A 22,694-nucleotide genomic window follows, 5' to 3' on the forward strand; every position below is an offset into this window, starting at 1 on the left:
TCACAAACATGGCCCTCAGCTGGGCAGTTTCCCCCTAGCCATAGTGTCTTTTCTGATCTTTAAACCTCTGGCCTCTCACCACTTTCAGCAGAGCCTCTTGCGTGACCTGCCAGCTTGCCCCAGGACCGGCTCCACCCCACAAGTGTTTTTATACCAGCCTCCCTGTTTTTCTGTGCTTGGCTCTGTTGCTCTCTCACCTCAGCTCTGTTCCCCTTCTCTCTCTGTGTGGGCTCCATCTCTCTGTCTTTTGTGGCATTGTGGCTTCCAGCACCCAGTACAGTGGTGCCAAATGTGGTTCCTACACGCAGGGACTAATTGTCCTTTTTGCTATGTCTTTTCAGTACACAATTATTCACTTTTCTTTGGAGCCCGCATCAGTAAGTTCTGCATTTACTGCCTTCTCCGTCCGATACCCATTCAGGAGTTATTTTCTCTTTGTAGATCACACAATTTCTCCTTTCTCACAAACACTGCTGTCTTTCATTAGTTCTCCCTCCAGAACACCTTATCTCACCCCAGCAGCTGGGTTGCACCTTGCTATCTTTCTTTCTCCTCAGAAATTACGGATTTCCTCTAATCTCTTCTCCACACAAGATGCTTTCCCATCTCTACTCCACCTTCCTCTCCAACTACCATCGCCCTGTCAGCAGTTCACAACTCCCGTTCCTCCTGAGCCACTCCTGTAAATCTCAGTGATTCCCTATTAATTTTTCTCCAGACAATTATTGAGTCCCTGACTCCAACTTCCCAAACCTTCCTCATCTTTTTGTGGTTGGCCATCAAACCACTGTAGCCACATTGCTGCCTCTAGGCACCGTCCTGCCTTAGAGCTGTTTCTGCTCCAGGAAGCCTCCCTCCACCTTGGGGTTCCCCACTAATCCACAAATGTCTTCTGCTTTGGCCTTTAATTCAGTGACGAGGTGGATGTGTGGTAAGAAGCATCTGAAGCATCTGTCTACTGAAGCTGAGGGATTTTTTTTTTTCCTCCCTGGAGATATTTAAGAGCTAAATAGTAGCTTCCAAATATTTAAGCACAGTCCTCAGGAACTGGCCTCACAGAGATCTGTATCAATATCTCTGTCGAGATTCTCAGCAAAGCAAATAAGAACAAAAAATATTTCATTCATGTGCTTGGCAGTATCTGCTGGAAAGGCTGATTCAGTCCCAGCTTTTCCATTCAGCTATAAAATCTCCATATGCACTATCTTCCTCAGGATTATTTTTAAATAGAAATATTACTTATCTCCTGGGGTTCATTCAAAGCAACTAACTGCACTCGTGGAGTTTGATTAAGATGTTCCATGTATTCAAACATTAGGTGCAGAATTAGATGTCAAAAGTTGCCCAAATTTAGCATTGGATGCTAAGGACAATGCTAAGAAGACTGCTCACCACTAAAATGTGCACAGGCTAGTTTCAATGCCAATGTTAAAGCCCAAGGAAATAGAATTAAGGCATTGTTAGCAACATATTTTGCTCATTAGTATGAAATCTTGCATTTTACAGCTCCACATACAGAGTCCAATCTGCTACATTACTAGAAAAATAGATGGATAGACAGGCAGACAGCAAATACATTTTAATACAAGTATTCTCCTGTAGAAAGTAAACAATTTCATTTTTATCTTAAAGGAACTAGAGGAAAAAGAAATGTCCTGTACCAAGCTGTACCTTATAGTTATTTAATTCATATGCATAATAATTGTATTTAACAAAGTAATTAATGAAATCCTTAATGGAAATGTAAGTGGAAGAAATCTGTCTTCCTAGTACTACCCTTTAAAGGAGAAAATTAATAAAAACAGCATGCTGATATTAAGGTTGTTTAATTTTTCAAACTTTTACACTTCCTAAGCAGCAGTCACAGACATCTGTAACTACTCTAGCCCTGAAACTCTTTTTTCTACCTGTTCTTCATGCCTGGCAGCACATCCCTATAGCAAACAGCACCTGCTGGGAGGGAATCCTTGCAGACTCCATGCTGCTTGCTGCAGGCGTTTCGACACTTCAAAACCATGGAGCCCTGGGCCAGATTGGCAAAACACGGGGTTGCTGTGTTACACGTGGATTCAGCATCTCCCCCAGAGCAGGGCCACCCCACCGGCTTGCTCTCGGTCTGCCTGGGCAGGCACAGGGTCTCAGAGTTGCACCAGGGGCATTTCCTAAGCACCCAAACCACACAGATTGACTGCCCAGCAAGAAACCCAACTAACCAGCACCGTTGAAGCCTGATACTGAGGCTCTCCTAGTTCAGTAACTTATATCAGGGAAAGAACAGAAGCAGCTTAGCTGGGGGATGTCTGCACTTACATCAAACCCAGGGTGAACGCACGTCTGTGCTTTTGAGCCGTCGCTTTTCTAGCATGATTCTTTCCTAAGTGTGACTGTGGGTGGCACCATGCAATGCAGCAATACATGTAGAAGCGGTTGAACAGCTACAAAGAAGGGAATATTTTGAAATATTAGTCTGCAGTATGAAATTGCTAAATCACTAGCATGGAGTGTTCGTACAAAACACAGATAAAGTAAAAATAAGCAGGTCTCAAGAAATGGATGATAAGGGTTTGAAATACCATTTTTACAAACAAAAAAAAAAGAAAAAAAGAAAAAAAGAAAAGCTACAAACAAGGGAATGAACAACAACTGTGGGGTGAGAGCTGTTTTTTTGAATACAACAACTTGTTTTTAGGGAATTTTCTAGCCTGGTGTTATACGATTTTCTACAAGCATTCCTCATTCTTTGCTAGCCAGGTATTTAACAAATGACCTCTACTGAAAGTGCTTGCAAACAGTTTTTGCTATCAACATTCAGCTTTCCTGTGAATCATGAGCAAGCTTTCTTACCTATTTTGTGAATTTTGCAAGGTCTGTTCCCTCCAAGTGAATAGGGATGACTGAAATCTTGCCCAATTAAAGCACTAGCAAAACAGCTCTGCGATCAGCTAGCAGAGACATTTTGTAAATAGTTCCCTTGCTATCTCTTTCCTCTTATCGTCGGGGGGAGACTTTGTCTGTCCAGCACTGAGGACTCATTCTGCAATAGATGAAGACCTACAGGGTATTTTGCTCTGAAAGCTCAGTCAAGAACACTAAATTAAGGACCAAAGGGAAGGTATGGCATGACCAGGTAGGATTTCTGAGAGCCCAGACACCCAGCCAAAGCTACAGCTGGAGAGGTGTCCTCACGTGTACCACCTTCAGGACAATGCTGCGAAGCCCTCTCAACTCACACCTCGTGTCTCTGCCATTTTCCTGTGCGATAAAGATTCTCCAAGACTTGCTGGGATTATTTTTCCCCTCCCACCCGTTTCTTTAGCAGCAGGCATTGGCAGTCCCTCTGCTCCAGAGTAGGGGATGCAGCTCCGGTCAGAGCCGAGCTGTGCAGCTCCAGCATCTCCTGGGGAGGTGGTTTCGTAAGGCAGGTTAGGGATGGGTCTGAACATATTCTTCCCAGCACCGTGTGCTCAGATACAGGAGGCTCTTTACTGGGAATATAAACTGTTCAAAGCCTCTGCAGCAGCCCCTCTGGGTCTGCCTGTGCTGTCTACCAAAGCAAGTATTGCCATGCAGGATGAAATACGAATGCATCTGCTGAAAGGGATCTGGAATAAAATTAAATCCTGCTTAAGATTCGCTGAGTACTGCAGGGAAGAAATTTCCCCTTCTGTTATCTTATCCCCACATCATATTTTTGTTGTTTGATCTGTTGTTAGGGCTGCTAACACTTTGCAAGTAAATTGACGTTTCATTGAAAATGCTTTTTTCCAAAAGCTTGTGAATTTTAGGTGCTTTTTCACTTTTAATATCTATATCTTTTACTTTTGTTGCTCCCAAGCCAGCCTGAGGGTTTATGGTTTCTATACTAAACTAACGTTTGACTTTACGGTCTGCATGCTGCACAATCCAGCACCTCCTCTTTTGTAAGTAAATATTCAAGTGTTATGGTGCCCTTGAAACCTATGCTCTGTGACAAAGGTTGTGCACTGAGGAGAATGAAATGCCAAGTTTCTGTGGGTCACAGTTCCTTCTGTCAGTGGCGCGTTAATCAGAAACTTGTCCCTGGTTATCGGTGAAAGCATGGTGTGGGGAACTTTGGACCAGATGACACAGGCAAACTTAGCCTCCTGAGAAGCATCCACCTCTCCCAGGACGGCTGGAGTAACTCTAGTGTTGTGAAAAACTCTGAAAGTGGAAAATAAGGAGAAGCACGTTAGACTCAGGTTGGCCAGAAGCTGTCTGCATTTGTTTGAAGAACACAGGCAATGTATACCTGCAGGTCTCATTGCAGGCTGTGTGACCTTTGGGACATTATTTTATCTCATCCTGTTCAAGTCTGTGAAGATCCAAAGGTATCAACACTTCAGGGAAATATCTCGCAGTGGTACTTCAGTCCTTCATGTTCGCAACTTGCCTTCAGATGCAATACTCTATACAAATACTACTACTGCTCTTACTTTGTTCCAAAGAAGTTTAAAGCTCTTTGGTTTTGGATGATTTTTATTCAGAGGTTAATCTCTGAAAACCGGAGAAAAGGTTTCATAAGCTTATGTGAATGAAAGACTGAGTTTTCACAAGGTGGTAGCTGTACAAAGGTACATAGGGAAAATAATCTTTTTTTTTCTTATTGCTTGCACAATAATGAAATAATAAAAAGTTCAGTTTCTGTTGTATTATATTGGCTTGTCTACAGGGGCAGATCTAGTGGGAGGACCCATCAGCTTGTTATCACCATCCTATTTGTCCAGGGTGACAAAATACAGCTTTAGCTGTACCATAGCAGAGCCTTCACTTTTCTGTGGTAGCTACACCAGGCAGCTGCGACTGGTTACTGAATTTCTCTGAAGTCTTTTGGCCTGCATGGGCCAAGACTATGCACAACCTGAGTGGCTGTTCGGCCTGCACAGAGCTAGCAGGCTTTGCACAAGTATTTAGCACCTTGGAAAAGCGAGTAGCTGTACAGCCTTCCCACAGCAGGCAGCAAACGGTGGCCTTGTCTACCCTGCCAGTGTGCCTCTTCTCACTTCCAAATCTTACTGCTGCTGCCTCAGTTTCCAACCCTGCTGCAGAGTGGGCCGGCAGTGTTGCTACACAAAGCACAATGGTGATAAAACCTAGGTCTCATCCAGGTGAGTGGGCAGCACCACTTCAGGGTCTTCTGGTGAAACACTTCCACAACCCGGAAACGCCGAAGGTGCCGAAAGCAGGCCTTTTTGCAGAAAGGTAGTCCCATTCCTCCAGGTGTTGTTGGGAAAGTCTGGGAGACCTTGAGAGGAGTATTCAGGAGAGAGAGACAGCACTGCAGCACTGCTCCCAGCAGCTCCTGCTCCCCCAGAGCTGGTTAGGCAGGGCCACGAGCACAGACGAGCTCTTTCAAACAAAACCCCGCTTTCTGCACAGCGATCCCACAGCTGATAGCCACAGCTGAGCCTCCAAACAGCTCTGTGGAGCAGCAGGTTGTTGTTATTCCCACCTGTACCTGGGGGATCAGTGAGGCACCGACAGACTGACACGATTTGGCAAGCATCTTACTGCAAGCCAGAGGAGAAGCCAGCAGAAGAAGGTGGGTCTCCCCCTGGCCTGCCATTTTACTCACCGTGCTCTTCCTCACAGCTCAGGAGCAGATGCTGTAAAGCAGCTGTCAGTCTGTCGGTTTGTTTTTTTCCCACAGATTGGCAGTTGGGAATTAATAAGGCATATGCAAAGACACGGTCAGGTCTTGCAGTTTGTTCTATAGCAACATGTCTAGCCGCTCCAGGGAGGTCCATAAAGCTTTTCTGCTCGTGCCAAGGGCCTGCCCTACCAGGAAGTCACGGGTCAAAACAATGGTGGCCTTAAATACCGAATGTGTGAGAGATTCCCCTTGCCCTTCTCCTTTTCCAGGCGGAAGGGGAGGGGAGGTGCGTGCGGCTGGCAGAGGGAGTGCCACACCTGAAAACACCTGCAAGTGGTGGTGGTGCGACGGAGCCGCGCCGGCTCGTGTGCACTGCAGCAAGCAGCATGGGCTGCAGCCACAGGTCTCACTTTGGACCACGGCTGGCCACACTTCAGCCACTCTGGGCTCACTTGGGGAAACCTTCTCGGGGGCCCTGGTCACCACCACCTCCAGGGGCCTGGCACCGCACCACTGGAGGCCCACCATGTGGAAATGCTCCTTGTTGCCCTGTGTGGGCAGTTATTGTAGCTAATCTGGACAGCTAGAGCAGCCATGACGTAGATTTTCTTCTTAAACAAATGCCATTAAAATACACTCTCTGCTCAAGTCAGAGAACGTAGATGAGAGAAAACAAATCAGTGTTTCTCAGCCCAGGACACAGGACATGGCAGACAAGGCAGTATCACAAAACCAGGACATGCAACGTGGCCTAGATATTCCCCTCGTGTCTCCATGAACACACATCTGCCTGCCAAGTCCATGAGGGTCTCCCAGGCTGGGAGCAGCCACCAGGTGCAGGTCCCTGAGTCCTTCCCAGGCTCTGCAGTTGTTCTCTCCTCCCGGGGAGTGGCAGTGGCACCTTGTCAGCGCGGCGCTCTGGTGCCAGCCCGTTTCTGCTGTCCTCTGCTTGTAATTGTTAACTTGCTGGGAATGTAAAAGCTCTGGTTAGCGCCGGTAGAGCTTTAACTTCGGGGCGCTCCCGAGCAGCTGAAGCGCAGGAGCAGCGTCTCTGCCTGCAAGGTAATCCACGGAAGATTTCTTTTCCTCCTCTTTCTCTTCAGGCTCTTCCCACAGTGTTTTATCCTGCGGTTACAGGGCACGGCAAAAAGTCTTTTTGCTGCCATTTTGGTTTTGAAGTTTTAGCTGTCGTTTGAATGACCGCTCTGCTAACGCTGAAGATTTATTTGGAAATTTGTGTACTCCCATAAATTAACTGTTCCCTCTCAGCTTTCAGCCAGGCACGCCTGGGCTTGCAGGCAGCGTTCGAACAATACGGAGAAAGGTTATCATGACTTACCTGCCACTAATTATCTATTAATAGCACCATTTATGTAGTGTGATTTTTTTTTTCCATGGCACGTTTTCCCCCCTCTCAGTGTGTTTCCCCCTCTATGCTTTGCTTGCCCCGTGGAGCACAGGGGCAGCAAACACGGGGCCCCCTTCCCGGCGTTTACCTGCCCCGGCGCCGCGTTCCCCGTGCGCTGTTTGCAGGGAGGGTGGGACGGAGGGCTGCCTGGTAAAACATTGACCAGCACAAGAAGCCCTGCAGGCACCCAGGGGAGGCAGCAGCAGGAGCCCGGCGGCCACCAGCACCCACGGGAGCGCGCCAGCTTCTCCGCAGGTACTGTTCTCCGCTGCCCTTCTCTTGGCTTTCAGAGGCAGAAGGGTGATGGTGCTCAACAGCAGGGTTTCCAAGGGTTCTCCCATTAGAAATCTGGGGTGGGAAAAGTGGTCAGCGCCGCTCTTTGCTGGTTGGTTTTGCCAGCTGTGTTTGGCTGTGTGGTGTCATCTAACGCGCGGGTTGATTAACAGCTAAGTTTTGGTTTTGTTGTGTTTTCATTTACAAAGAAAATCATGTACAGTTGCATTTGAATACTTCATTCATGGTTTTCTAATAAAATTCAGGACAGCTGGCTTCTGCTCATCTTCTAACCAGCGAGTACGAAAAGGAGTCACAGTTTCTAAAGAAAATGTGTAATCTAATTACTGCAGTAGGGATGTGCTTGGTGACTCATGCTGAAAAATACTTGCTGATTGTTGAAGGAGCTTTGCAAAAATAGACAAAGTGACTAATTTTCCAGGACTTTTTTCCTTATGTTCCTATGTTCCAAGACCGTAGATAAAGAAAATAATATTGGGGTTTAAGTTCCCAGTATAATATTATGCGTACGTTACTGAGAGAGGTGAAGCTGAATAGATTCAAATAATTGGTTTAAGTTTACTCAGGGACTGAATGTTTTTACCACACTGAGGAAACTGACTTGTTCTTACCGGAACCATTCCCTGTGTGTGATTTCCTGGTTTGGATTTTTTTTTTTAATGTAAGTACCCATGGTGGCTCCCCAGAAATCACTTTAGGCATCTCAAGTGACTATCAAGTAACCCTGAAGGGTTTTTTTTAGAGTGCTCTATGTGTAGGGACTGACGTGTATTCAATATTCACAATTTAGCTGCGGCGTGGTTTGTGTGTGAAACAAAATGCAAGGAAAGAGATTTTTTTTTTCATATGTTTGCTTCCAGTTTCTTCTTATGAAAAGAGAGTCAGTGTTGGGTCCTGGCTCTGCTTGCTGGTTGCTTTCTGGTGTGACAGATCTTCTTGATCTGTTTGCTAACTGGGCTTGCACATGACATGCTATTTATGCTTAGTCAATGCTTGGTGGTGTTAGGCAGTACTGAAGTGTGGTAACACATTTACTTTATTAAAAGTAGTCCAAGCTAAGTGTGGCTTCAGTTCTTAGCAGTGCTAAAACTGGTGGAGCAAAGTGCAGGGAAATATTACTGGAGAACAAAGCAACCGTATTCCTACAAGCGTCTGCTTTAAAGAACTGAAGCATGACTCAAGGAAAAAAATGGGTGAAGGCTGCCCCAGAGTTTCAGTCTGTTGGTGAATTCTTAGAGGTAAAGCATAATTATGACTGAAAGGTGTGATTTTTGTGTGTGTCACAAATCATGTGCGATTCGTGCCTTCTCCTCCTGGGAATGGTGATTCCAGTAATAGACAGTAAATTGGACAGATGTAGAAGTTCTTTGCAGTAACTAAATAAAGTGTTCAACTGTTATCTCAGAGCTTACTGAGACTGAATTAAAAAAGAAAAAAAAAAGAGAGAAAAAAAAAAGAAAATCTAAACCAAAAGTGATGACAATGTTATCTTGTCTGTTTTCATACAACGATAAGGTTTTAGCTGGTGACTATAAGGAAGCTTATGTGGCTTAAATGGAAGGAATAGGACAGTTAACGAAACCTGTTCAGTCTTTGAGCTTTGTCTGCGGTATTGCAGACTGCTTTCAGAGCAGCTCCAACCCTTTTCCATCTCTGAATCAAGGATCCAAGGGGAAACGTTATCAGACAGACAGGTTTCAGGGCAAGGGGGCCATAACAATTTAAAGTCAACTGAGCAAAAGGTGATACAGCCCATCCTTTATGACCAAACTAAGTTTCAGACAGTTGTTGATCCCACAATAATTTTAGTTTTGCCCGAGGAATTGTTACTGTGATATCAACAGCACTGCCAAATCCAAAGCAGATTCTGTGCTAGAGGGAACCGAGCCCCTTACTCAGCAGTTATTCTCTACTGTTAGTGGTTTTGGGGCACTTGTTTCATTTGTATTTCAGGTGATCTGATAATCTGGATAATGTGAGCAACTTAGATTGTTTCGCTAAATAATAACATTATTATTTGCTAAAATGGAGTGAGCAGATTTCATTTCAGGGGCTGTGTTTCCAGCAGAGCTGTTTACCAGGACTCGGTTAGTTAAACTTGTGTAAATATGCTGAAAGAAGCAGGGCTGTACAGATGTTATGAGACGCCTTTGTCTGCAAAATGTTTTTGCTTGGTATACAAGGTGGAAAAGACCGATACTAATGCGTAGCCTAGGCTGTTTATAGAGCTGCTAGTTAAGAAGTTGTCGGTCTTCACCCTTAAAGAGAGCTCCCGTGGCACAGACGTTATTGCTAGACCTATGCTTAATAAAATATCATGGATTCCACAAAGATCTTAGAGACCTTTTTCTGAATTAGCACTATGATAATCCTTCATAGGAAAGAAGAAAGATCTATATTTGAACCAGAAATAGGCAGCGTAAAAGGATGTATTAAAATGGGAATATTTTTTTCATATACTTTTGGCAAGGAGTGATGCGTTCTTAGCAGAGTTGAACAATATTTCGATGGCAGAAAATGAGTGCTGCCAAACACAAAACTCCATACAACCAGTGCTACAGATGAATAAATGTATGTGGCAAAGCTCATTCATTTATCTCCTGAAATTATCTTTCCTAAACGAGCCCGGTCACAAAATCACATGCTGCTAATGTGTTCAGGGAGGTCGGGCACAGCTGCTCAGCAAGCAGACGTGGAAGGACCAGGAGGTACTCGTCTGCCTTCTGCTCAGTGTTGGACCTCTTTAAGGACCTTCCGGAGATCATCATATTTATTTTTTTTTTCACCTGATACAGCAGCTGGATAAAGCAATTGCAGATGCTTTGGGCTTGAGACAGAAGTAGCCTGAAAGTCATTTCGTTTCTTTTACAGCAGCCCGGCTCTGCACTTTTCTCTCCATGAGTGTTGGAAAAGCTTTCCTCTAACTGTCCACTTGTACAACACCCACATGATAGGAGTGTCTCCTTCACATTACTTTGTGAGCAATTTAAACCATTAGCATCTAATTCATTTATTTCCTGGAGGCAGAAGTGTGAATTTTACTGAGGGAGTTTTGCCTTTTATATAAGCAAGAGCTTTCTGAGGGAAACTATTTACTTTTTCAGAGCCAGTTGCAAAAGCATATTTTTGTGAAAATAAAGTGTTTTTCCTCTTTCTGTTGTGGTGAATGAAATGATCAGGTAAAGTGCAAACCTTAAAAGACAATGATTACAGGCATGTAAACTTACCCTTGTGCATTTCCAGCTGAGCATAGGGATTTGTGCTCCATTGAAACCTCAGCTTTTCAATTTTGCTAAAATAATGCAGTGTTAACCCATGAATTACAGCTGAATATGAAATATAATTTCCATGAAATGAAGTAACTTTAATTATTTTAATTACCAAAATTATTTTGTGCTGAGTGCATGTATATGCAGTTCCCAATGATGTCAATGAGAAATGAGTGCTTAGATCTTGATTTAGTTTTTCTGCTCTGCAATGTGTTCTTTCAATGAGAATACTTCTTTCTGCAATTTGTTGCTCTCAGTAATGACTTTCACAACTTTTGATCCCATCAGAAGTCAGATGTTGTACAGATCAGAGTGCAGAATATAGTTGATCATTAAACATACCTACCCAAATGAATGGCAGCCCTGCCCTCCCCTCCCCAGAGCTGGGTCACAGTGCTTCTCTTTACTCCCAATATTTAACAGCAGCTGTCAGTATCAAGCAGTATTTGCTCACACACTGGGAAGCAGAAGTAGAAATAATAACCAATAATTTCAGCAGAAATATTTTTCTGAATGCCTGACTTAAAGAAAGCTTACTTCTCATACCGCAGGATCCAGACTCACGTGGATTTACTGGTCTGCTTCAGAGTTTCACTGCATCTCCCAGGGTGTGAGAGTGAAACAAAATACACTGAGCAAAAGCTGCAGTGCCATTTAACTCTTGTATTTGAAGTAAATTGAGCTTGAGAAGTCTACAGATTGCCTCTTGTGTATTTAATAAATATTTGACTTAAAAAGGAAACCAATTTTTTCAAACTAAAACCTTTTTGGTTGTGGAGTGAAGGAAGTCGTTTTCGAGATGCGAGGCCTCTCCTGGCTTTTCATCTTTTCTGAAGAGCTGTAGGGAACACTCATTATTCCAGTCCTTCCTACCTCCTGCAGAGATATTGTCAGACAAAGAGTGTGGCACTATAGCAGTGACGTATTTTTATAATGGTTACCAGTAAAAGTGCATGTCTTGCTTGGATCTTTTTTTCTTCTGGGCAGCTTTTGTTACTGCAACTGAGAGCAGCCCCAGAAGCAGCCCTTAGACAGACCATCATCTGGGATCAAACTAAGCCTTATTGAACTGAATACTTTCACCTGAAAAACTGGAGGTGCTTTGAAGGGAAGGTTGCTATGTTAACATTCAGTAAGGCACAGAAACAACTTTTTCTGGCCTGGTTTATGGCATTTCCCCAAGCACTACTTAGGGCAGCCACTTTATCGTGAAGTTCTTCCACTTGAACAGCTTGCTGAGATGCTCAGACCACACCTGTAGTTAGCCCTGTGTAGGCATGCAATATTATAAATGAAGCTGAAACTAAAGATTTGACAATGGAAAGTGGATGGATCGGCAGCTCCAGGTTGAATTTATTGGGATTACTCTATCTGTTGGTGTTAATCAGTGGGATTGATAGCCTAAATCTTGATTTTGCAAACCCTTCTCTACCTTGCATAATGTTCATTCCTGCTAACATCGTCTTTGGGAACTACATCAACATTACTTACTGCATGCCAAAGGGGCTTCATCAGGCTATGCTTATGAGTAAATGCTGTATCTGACAGGGCCCTACCTGACTGAGTCCTTCACTAGATACAACGCAAGGGATGACTCTGAATTGAACCTCTTGAGGTTCAGCAAGGCCAAGTGCAAGATCCTGCACCTGGGGCAAGGCAACCCCAAGGACAAACACAGGCTGGGCAGAGAATGGATGGAGAGCAGCCCTGAGGAGAAGGACCTGGGGGTTTTGGTTTATGAGAAGCTCAGCATGAGCCGGCAATGGGAGCTTGCAGCCCAGAAAGCCAACTGTATCCTGAGCTGCATCAAAAGCAGCATGGCCAGCAGGGTGAGGGAGGTGATTGTACCCCTCTGCTCTGCTCTTGTGAGACCCCACCTGGAGCCCTGCATTCATCTCTGGCTGGGCCTCCAGCACAAGAAGGGCATGGAAGTGTTAGAATGAGTCCAGAGGAAGGCTACAAAGATGATCACAGGGCTGGAGCACCTCTCCTATGAAGAAAGGCTGAGAGAGCTGGGGATATTCAGCCTGGAGAAGAGAAGGCTCCAGGGAGGCCTTATAGTGGCCTGCCAGTGCCTAAAGGGGCCTACAGGAAAGCTGGGGAGGGACTCGTGGTCAGGGAGTGTAGTGATACGGCGAGGGGTAATGGTTTTAATCTAAAAGAGGGTAGATACAGATTAGATATATGGAGGAAATTCTTTGTTGTGAGGGTGGTGAGGCACTGGCAAAGGTTTCCCAGAGAAGCTGTGGATGCCCCATCCCTGGAGGTGTTCAAGGCCAGGCTGGATGGGGCTTTGGGCAACCTGGTCTGGTGGGAGGTGTCCCTGCCCATGGCAGGGGGGTTGGAATTAGATGATCTTTAAGGTCCCTTCCAACTCAAACCATTCTGTGATTCTATGATTCTATGAATGATGACAGGGGAAAACAGGCTGCAGTACCAAAAAGTGATAGGATGTGCCTAAGAACCTCTCTAGCTCTCTTCAGACACCACGTCTACATGAAAATGTAGGAAGAATGCCTGTGATTGCTCCTTGGAAAGCTTGTTTGACTTGGTGATGGGTACCATCAGCATGGGTGGAGGGCAGTAGGTGGAGCAGAGGTTACTGGAGGTATTACCACTACTTCATTTTTACTTAAAACTTCTTGCCAGCAAGTCTTGAAGCATAAAGCTTAGCTCTGCATCAGCTGTTGGGTGTAAATCCCTAAGAAAGGAGACACTGTTTGAAACTATGCAATGCCATTTTCCTTTCCAATGTAAGGAGTGCATACAAGTATTTTACAATGAGGATGAACAGAAGAATTTATTATAAAAACCATCCCTGTGATTCCCTACTACCACCACAGGTACAGATAGCCCATTTTAAAACCAGAGTCGTGCACAGCTCCGTAATACGGTGCAGCTCTTTAGGTAGTAATCTATTTTCTGCGGCAGAATATTTTGATTTAAATTGCTGGTGAATTAATGATGATGTTGTATACAAATACTGCGTCACTAACTGGAGGAATGTACATGCCTGCAAACATGGCATGCAAACTGACTGCCTTCTGCACAGATGTAAAGGACTTTTTTAGATGAAGAATCTGTTTCTTTTTAGTTGCTTAAAGAAGGAAAACAAACAAAAAGGGGTGAGCAGCCTTTCATAGGCAGACGCAGGACACATAGAGAGCTTTGTTTTTAAATTAATGACACGTCTGCCTTATGGAAGAATAGAGGGAAGGAACGGAAATTAAATCCGGTTAAGGGAAAAAAAAATGTGTTTCAGTGTATGTCCGTTTAGCGCTGTGGTCCCAGCTCTGCTCTTCATTTGCATTTCATACAAGGAAGTTTCAATAAAGAAATCCTTGAATTACTTGGGAGTGTCTTCAAGTTAGCATGAAAGCACAATGAAAGCTCTCCTGTGTATTAGCTGTAATGACAGGGAGTTTACCGGGATCTTTGTCTGTGTTTGGGGAGAGGCTTATAGGGTCCACACCAGCCAGCACATTTATAATTTTAAACACATTGTGATCGTGTTAATATAGATGCGATGTAAACTGTTTTTACTTGCTTAGAGGCCTCGCTGGCTTGGTAATCTAATTGAAGACATGTTTTATGAAAAACTGAATCACAGAATCATCTAGGTTGGAAAAGACCTCCAAAGAAGAACTAGGTTAAAAAGAAGACAGTAAGAAGAAATTCTCTTGAAAGACGTACACAGAATTATGTTTCTCAGTCAAATCTTACAATTTCTGGTGGCCGTTAGCAAAACTGTCAAACTCGTGCTTTCAATAGTTCTTCCTTTTCTTCCCTCTGGAAGGTGGTCAGCCTTCCTGAAGTCCTTCCCGATGAACGGAGGGGGCTTGGTGCAGATCTCCAGCAGCCTCACTGGGCTTTGTCTCCTGAGTCCATGGTTGCTCTGCTTGGCAAGTTATTAACTGGCATGTCAGTTTGTCATAGAGATGAACTTTGAGGCCTGGTAGTTTTCTTCTTGAATATACTCTTGCAGAACTCAAATTTTGATGGAGCTTTAGGAAGTCAAAATTTGACGGCGTTTTGCTAGTGGAATTGTGCTAACATGCCAGCTTACAAGAGATAGGATCTGTGTCTTCTCTTTTGTTTTTCTGCTTGCCCAATCTGGTTCAAGGGAGTTTGCTATTTTGATTATACTTGGGTTTTCCAGAGTTGTAATTATGTAAATTACTTGTAGTTAATATTGTGTTTTTGTGACTGAAGTCCAAGTCATTTAAAAGAAATGGATTTTCTAGCTCACAGAATACTTTCTATGTTAAGAGAGCAGGCACATCTTTTTTAAGGGAAGTGAAAAACTGAAAAAATCTCTGGTCTGCGTCCTTCAGACCATTAGCATGCAAGACTGACGAGTTTGTGTAAGGGAGGAGGGGCATCTGCAATGATATGACAAGCAGATTTGCAAGTAAGCCAGTGAGGGCAACTTCCCTGTGCTTCTCCCCTTTAACCCAGTGGACCACCTTGATTCTGCAAGAGTTAGTGCTCAGTACTCCAATATCTGCAGGTGGAGTTTTGATATCGGAGATTATGGCAGTTCTCCACAGGAGCCTTTGCACATAGTTCAGCAACTGGCATGCGGCCATTCCGGGTCTAATGTGCCCCTGATCAAAAAAAAAAAAAAAAAAAAAGCTACTTTTTTAGTAGAGCAACTTTATAAATGTTAAATATTTTAGCTATGAGGGCATTTTTTGAGGCATCAGGTGAACATTATATTGGTGGTATTTTTATGTGCAATAAATTTTCTTATTTGCTTACACCAATATTTGGGAGTAGCAGTTTTTAGTCAGAAAGCTAACTTATAGAGAGTATAAATTTCCTGTCAGCAAGAGATTAATAGGGTCATTTTATTTATTTATTTATTTATTTTTAAGAAAATGAATGTGGTGTTGGGTAAAGAAGCTGGGAGGTTTTTTAAAGAAAACCATCACCAGAATGAATGTACCAGTCTGGAGCATCTGTTCAAGTCAGCTTTCAAACAGGATCTGTATCTGATTCGTGCCCTATTCATCATTTATTCCTCTGCTGCTCGTGTGGAAAGGAGCAGACACAAACACCGGGAAGATGTGGGCCCTTCCACGGGCCTAGAAGAGAAGAACATGAGCAGCAGAGGCCTGGGAGTGCAGGGGGGGCTCTGTACCCGTGTCCCTCCCGTTTGTGAGGGGGGACACATCAGGATGCACAAACATTACCCATGTTGGATGGGTTGGTGCTGAAGAGGAAGCACTCAACCTCTGCAGTTTCTCAGATCGTTAGATGGCAATTAAAATAGCGCCCCACGTGTAAAACGCATGACCAGGTAACAGGACACTTATTAATATGCCCCTGCCAAAATCTTTCCTCAAGGTGTTCCAGTTTCTTGCTGGGGCCAAGATGTTAAATCATTAACTGCACCCAAAATCTGCGAGCCAGGTATTTGCTGGGTGACGGGACCAGGTTCCCACAAACACAGCTGTGCTGTCAGCTGCTTGTTAGATGGCTCCCTCCTTCCTACTCCAGAGCATTTGTAAAAATAGCCCATTTCTTCTGCACAGCCTGCCAGCCCCAAAGCAGAACCCCCGCCTTAAAGCCTGGCTGTGAAATACGACTTTCCCATTCACCTGCTAGCAGCAGGATGTTTTTCTGTACGAGCTGGATGTAACAGCGCGGTATTTCATTCGTGGTGTTCAGCGCTTTGGGTGCGCAGTTCATAGCGGGCTGTGCTAGGAGATGTGTGTGTGCACGTGCATTTTTGCAGTATGTTTCTTGGTTTTCCAGGGCAGTTTTTCAGCAGGAGTGGCAGGGCAAGGTGGGGCACGGTACCAAAGGACAAACCATCCTCTGGGTGCTTGGCTTGGCAGCGCTACCTTGAGTACAGTGTGCGTGCATGGGGTCATCACACCAAGTGATGGATTGTTAGGTGCAAGTTTCTCCACATTTATAACTGAAATACCCTGTTAGCCATATGCCTGAACTTCAGATAACTACTTCACTTGTAAGCAGCCAGAAGGAAAAGAAGTTTTTCCTCACCTGACTTAGGAGTGGGTTTCAGTAGTATCACTCACACCTTCTGGAGATACAACAGATGAACATTTGTGGCTTGCACCTCCTATTTCCAAATTTATTTATCCTACTGGACATCATTTGTGTTTGGAGAATCTTATACCCAGCAGTTTTCACTCTGGTGGGTGCAGGGATCCTCTGGGAAGGCCGTGCTGCATCAGCCCAGGCAAGCACACCCGGCACAGCCTGGTCCGTTTTGTCTGTCGATGGAGCCACGTCTGGGCTTTGTTTCAGGAAGAACTGGTGGTTCTGTCCAACAAGGACCCAAAACCAGACATTTATACGGTGTGGATGCTCAGCAGACCAGGACAGAGCATGACCTGGGGAACCAAGCTATTGCACGGTGCAGATGTGCACCTGGCACTGCCCCGAGCTGCTCCAGGGTCCAAAGCAGGCAGAGCATTTCCTCAGCAGGGGCAATGGAAAGGACACGTACCTTCCTCTGTGTCCCTTCTCCAGGCCAAAGGGAGGTGCAGCACAGGCAGCATCCAGCCCTTCCTCCACTGGTTGGTGAAGCATCTGTCCTACTGCAAGCTTCACTGGCTTGAGGCTTCTGCTAGGAGTGGAGGTGCTCTTGGACCGCCTCAAGCTACGTGCTCTTCCAGTGCTTCATTTCATAAGGGCACAGTGTGACCCACACCGCTCTCCTGCTCCCCTTGTAGAAATAAACGCGATGCTCCTTCAGAAGGAAGTATCCACAGTGCAGCTCCTCCACAAGAGACAAGAGCTAAAGAGGGGGGTATGTTATGGCTGGTTGAGATTTTTTTTAAAAAACAAAACACAGTTTCGGTGGAAAGCACGCATGATTAGGAACAAAAGTGTTCAGAAGGAATCACAATTGCAATTAAACGTTCACGTCGAGGCTGTCATTTCTGGGCCAAACCAAGAGAAATGCTCCAAAGCAGCCAGGACAGAACCAACCTGAGATGTGAGGCCCCCAGCAGCAGTCTTTGTCCTGGCTACAGCACCTGGGGCCCTTGCATGCAGCTCTGCCACCTAAATACAATATATTCATCTTCCTCCAACCTTATCTCCAGCTGTAGGTTCCTCTTTCCAAGCTAAGAACTCACACCAGGGGTAGTAAAACATTGCACTCCCAGCTTGACAGGCATTTAGGGACTCTCTTGACAGGTAGATAGGTTCTCCCTGCTGCTATTACAGATTTTCCCTGCTTTCTTGCAGTTCCTTATTCTCTTTGATAAGCCCAGTCTAAATTTATTGTTATATTCATTCTGGCTGTAAAGTTGAGCAACTGTTGCCTTCCCTGTCCTGATGAAAAACAAGAACATTGTTTGGTATTAAACAATACATTGTTTTGGGGCTTTTGCTGCTTTTGAGAGTAAGAACGTCAGAAACAAAGCCCAATAATGGGCTAATAAATAATCTGACTTTTCCCTTTGCAGAAATAAGCACACAATAGTGTGCTGTACATTGGCTTTCAGGGGTTTCCAAACCACCAGGTAGACAACTAGTGGGATTGTTCCCTTATACACCCTTATTAAAGGACATTTTAACTCTTTAGATTTCTACCTGTCTTAGGTGTTTGTAGCTTGTTTTATTAGGTCAGTTCTTTCTGAATATGTCTCCTTTGCAATTATTGCCTCAAAATTAACCACAGTTATAAAGAGCAACTGAAAGATGAGAAAAGATAAAAAAAAAAAAAACCACCAATTTCTCCTTCAACCATTATGTTCTTTATGTGCATTATCCTCTTTCTAGGAAAGGAGGGAAAGAAGGAAAGGAGCTCTCTCTGTAGCCAATAATTCCGCTAGTGAACTGAAGAAAGCAAAAGCAGCAGGCAGGGTTTTCCAAACACATCTTCCTCCTTCATGAGTGCAATAATCCAATATTTTATCTCTCTGCTGTAAGCCACACCATTAGATGTTTTTATTACATCTGTGACAACCCAGTGACTTTGCATTCATATCTGTAGTATACTTAATAAAGCTAAAATTTAGTGGTTTTGGAGGAAGAAGGACCCTTTTTAGAGTCCATGTTAATTTAAAAATAAGTTGTGTGCTTAACAAAATGAAAATGTAGCATAGCCTTGGAAATCTGATTTTTACGCAGGGTTAGAATGTAACTGTGTACTTTTTTTTTTTTTGCATAATTTTGTTGTTAAGGTTTCTGCTAGTTGAGGAACGTAACAATTAAAGTTTGTGTCTGAAAGACTGAACTTTTGTTTTATTGATATCTTGTCATTTTAAGATATGGGTATTTAAAGTCAGACCTCCTGAGGCCAATACCTAGGCACTTACAGAGTTTTCAAAGGCCCTTGATCATGCTTAGCTCCTACTTATCTCAGTGTGAATTTGACAGACATGGACTGGAGGATTTAACATCATTATAACCGGATGATCTATGAGTAACAGAACTTGGTAAGTCTGGTTCTCTGCAGTGCCACCATAGGAATGCAGAGCAATTCCAGCTCCAACCTCTGTCCCCAGCTCCTCCCATCCTCCCACCCTTTGTATTTCTCCCTTGCTCCCTTCGGCACCCCCTTCCTTTTGGGCTGAGCAGGTTTGGGGGCTGTTCGGGGCACACGTGCACTCAGCCACAGGTCATTCAGCCCTGCCAGACGCTGCTTCTCGGGGCAGGGAAAAGCCTGGCCATAACCACTTCTCCCTCAGGCAGATACAAATTCCGTTTCTCTCATTCAGCCCTGGTTTTCCTGAAGCTGGCCAGCAGGTTCAGAAGTTATGAATGAGTAGAATGGGGCTGGCCACCATGGCACGGTTTCATACACCGGGGCTGTTTTTAGGAAACCAGGCTGAGAGCACCCAACTGTTCGTCACAAACAGGAAAAGTGTGCAGGACCTGGGAATCGTATGCAAACAGGGAAATCAACTCCTAGGCAAGGACAACAAAGTCTATTCATTACCTATTTGCTCTGTCACAGCGACAAATACTGTGCAGAAATGCATTCCCTCCCCTTCCAAACTTAAATGTCTAAGGCAGTTTACGTCTGTGAACTTTGAGTTTCACAGAAGCTCTACTTCTGGACTGCCTATGGTAAGCTGGAGTGACTTTAGACATTTCACCATGAATTACTGCTGGACTTTGCTCACTTCAACATGCTGACCTTTGGCCAGCTGGGGTAGGAGAGAAGCTGGTTGCTCTTGGTGAAACATGATCACAGTGTACCCAGGGAGGGACCTTTTGTAAAGTGCCCCTTAATCAGTTCAGGTTGTCATTTAGGGTTTGCAATGATTTAGGTTCCCCTGATAATTTCACTAGAAGAGCATTTCAAAGCATGATTTCTGTTGTTTCTGTGACCTAAGAAGACCCCACCATGGTTGACCTAAGAAGACCCCACCAGACGGCCTTATGCCTTAGACATGAAGGTTTCTTTCTTTCTTTCTTGAAGCTGACCATGCTCTGAGTACAACTGAATATCTTTGTCAGAAACTGACAGTCGTTTGGAGGCTCCTGCCCTTGGTTGCATATGGTAGCAGTAAGATGCACAATGGATAATTTCCTTCACTAGTCTAAAATTTACAACCCTCCCGCTCCACTGGAGGAGGCACTGCAGTTATGCTGTTGTTGAAGCACAGGGAAATGAATCACATCCAGAGCCAATATGTTGTCAGGCTTGCCCCTGCAGTGGGAGAGGCTAGCCTCTTCCCGTGAAGTGGGCACACGTTGAGTTGGAGCACACACCAGCCAGCACCTGGGGTGGCTCTCAGGGGCCGTGTCCAAGCCCCGAGTGTCTCCCCAGCCAACATCTGTCCTCCTCTTCCTCACACAGGTAGGAGCATTAACTCTCTCCTTGCTCCAGGTCGCAAGTGGTCCATGTCTTACATAGCAACCATCACACCGTGCTCAACAATTGCTCTTTGAATATTATGTTTAATCTTCTAAGGATTTCAATAGCAGACCAGAGTAACCTTTTCATATGTATAAAGTGGTCTTTTCAGAAGTAAATGTGTGAATACAAAATTGTACATTTTTTTTCCTGTCTGAAATGACGTACCTCAATGATTGCATAAGGAAATGACTTTTCCTTTGTTGGCATCATCAATGTACTTAGGAAATTACATGCAAGGCAATTTTAATTCACTTAGGTTTCATTTTTAACAATAATTGTTCCCAAAAGAACTGAGAATTTCCAAAGAATTTCCATTATAATGACACAAAAGAAGTCACTTGCCTCAGTATAACCTTACTTCTCTTCATTGGTCTTGTGGCACATCCTCTGGATAAGATTTTGCTTGAATTTAAAAAGGTCAATGATCAAAACAAAGGCACTTTACCACCTGATCACTTTATCTGTATTTTCTGGAATGCACTGCCTTGTACATGTCACCAGTTTCATACCATGAAACATATAAGAAATTAAATTAAATTAAAATTAAATCCTTGATGTAACATTCATGTCAAAGCATGCCTAGATGTGGTGCTTGGGGACATGGTTTAGTGGTAGTCTTGTCAGTGCTAGGTTAACAGTTGTACTTGATGATCTTAGAGGTCTTTTCCAACCTAAATGATTCTGTGATTCTAAGATTCTGAGTGAATTGTTTAATTCAGATTAACAAAATTTCCACCAACAAAAATTCAACCAGCTTTTCACATTCACTCCTCAACTAAGCAAATAATTTCTTCTACAGATAGAAAATAGCTTTATTTATTTATTTATTTTAATATATATGAAAAGTGTTCAGACCTCAGGCGTGACATGGAAGTCTAAGTATTTGGATAGGTGGCACATGGGTGACAACCTGCTTGCTGCTACATTAATCTGTGTGCTAGACAACGTTGCCACACTCACAAATTCTGTGCTAAGTCATGTTATTGAATCTGACTGAGTAGGACTGGGACAGTCTGCACAAAAATGCCTTCCTTTTTCTTTAGGAATAATCTCCAGTAACAAAGCAGGAAGGGAAGCATCTTCAAATGCAGGTCTCTGCTTACCTCCAGTGGTGCTCTGAAGATAGCACGCACCCGTAGAAAGATCAGAATTAAACCATCGTTGCTGTTCTGTAGCATCTCTTTCTCTGGATATTTGGTAACGTTTGCCTTTAAAATGCACCTATGTGTATTTTCACCAATTAAATGCATTTCTGTAAAAAATTACCTTGCATGTTTGTGAGAGGGGTGAAGGGTAAAGAGTCACTGATATTTTTATTCCTGAGAAGAACTTAGCCTTTTTTTTTTTTTTCCCAAGAAAAGGGAGTATCTCACTGGTATTGTGGTCATTTGTCACCTGGTTAACTGCAATTTCCTGTTTAATTGTAAATACTTCCTTGCAAACAGCTAAGGTCTCAGATGCGTGGTGAACATTATTTATGCCCATCAACTGAGGACAGTAATTCCCATTGGTTACACCTCTACTAATGAATAAAGCATGCCAGGGTCTCTTCCCTGAACCCAAGGTCAGCACAGCACACAGTATTTTATCTGAAGTCTTCTTCTTCCCCAAAAAACAAGGTAGATTTGACCACAACACCTACCCTGGGCAGTCCCTAGCCCATGCTTTTTGAGTCTGTGCCCACGACAGTGCAGGTTGGCTGGGCCTAAAACACTGCCAAGGAGAACATGGGCAATTAAACGATGTTAGTAATTGCTTGGTCCCAAAGCCAGCTCTATACGCAGTGCCCCAGGAGGCTGGGTAGAGGCTCAGGAGAGCTTGGTGTGCTGCAGGAGAGATGTGGGAATGGGTCAGGGCCTACCGGCACCTGCCCTGCAGAGGGAAAAATATGAGACATCAAACAGGGCAGATCTGAGGGGGCAGATGTAGAGTCCATTTTGTGCCTCTACCCCCTCCTTTAGCCAAAGGAAAGGATGCTTCCTGTCTAAGGACCTTCTCATGTAGCTTCTGAGTCTAACCTCAAGGGTTTGGTTATTGCTAGTTTGGAAATGTCCTCTTAAAAATACAGACTGTCCACAAGGGATAGGACATGTGGGGATTTGGTGTGTCCTGGATTAGACATACCTCCAGCTTATGTTTTGTGAGTGGCAAGAGAGTGGCAGATCCTAGGTCATAGTAGAAACATTTTCTTAAGCAATGAAGGGAAGGAGTGATTTAACTAATGGATTTAATAATTACACCTTTCAGACCATTCTTCTC

The 22,694-nt window shown here is 44.1% G+C and overlaps 1 protein-coding gene across 9 annotated transcripts in view; it reads left to right on the top strand.

Annotated features, from left to right (window-relative positions):
* The window catches only part of RBM47 (RNA binding motif protein 47), a 77,089-nt gene that overhangs the window by 25,795 nt on the left and 28,600 nt on the right, over positions 1–22,694 (top strand). For 2 of the 9 annotated variants that reach the window (XM_083833699.1, XM_083833692.1), the window contains exon 1: positions 6,734–7,274. The exons of 6 other annotated variants lie outside the window; for them this stretch is intronic. The gene's annotated coding sequence lies outside the window, so the exon portion shown is untranslated. Of the gene's footprint in view, positions 1–1,698; positions 6,674–6,733; positions 7,275–22,694 lie in introns of those variants that run through there. One more of the 9 variants, XM_083833698.1, reaches the window with a different exon arrangement.

This window comes from Anser anser, assembly GCF_964211835.1.
Source record: "Anser anser genome assembly, chromosome: 4".
Taxonomy (NCBI): domain Eukaryota; kingdom Metazoa; phylum Chordata; class Aves; order Anseriformes; family Anatidae; genus Anser; species Anser anser.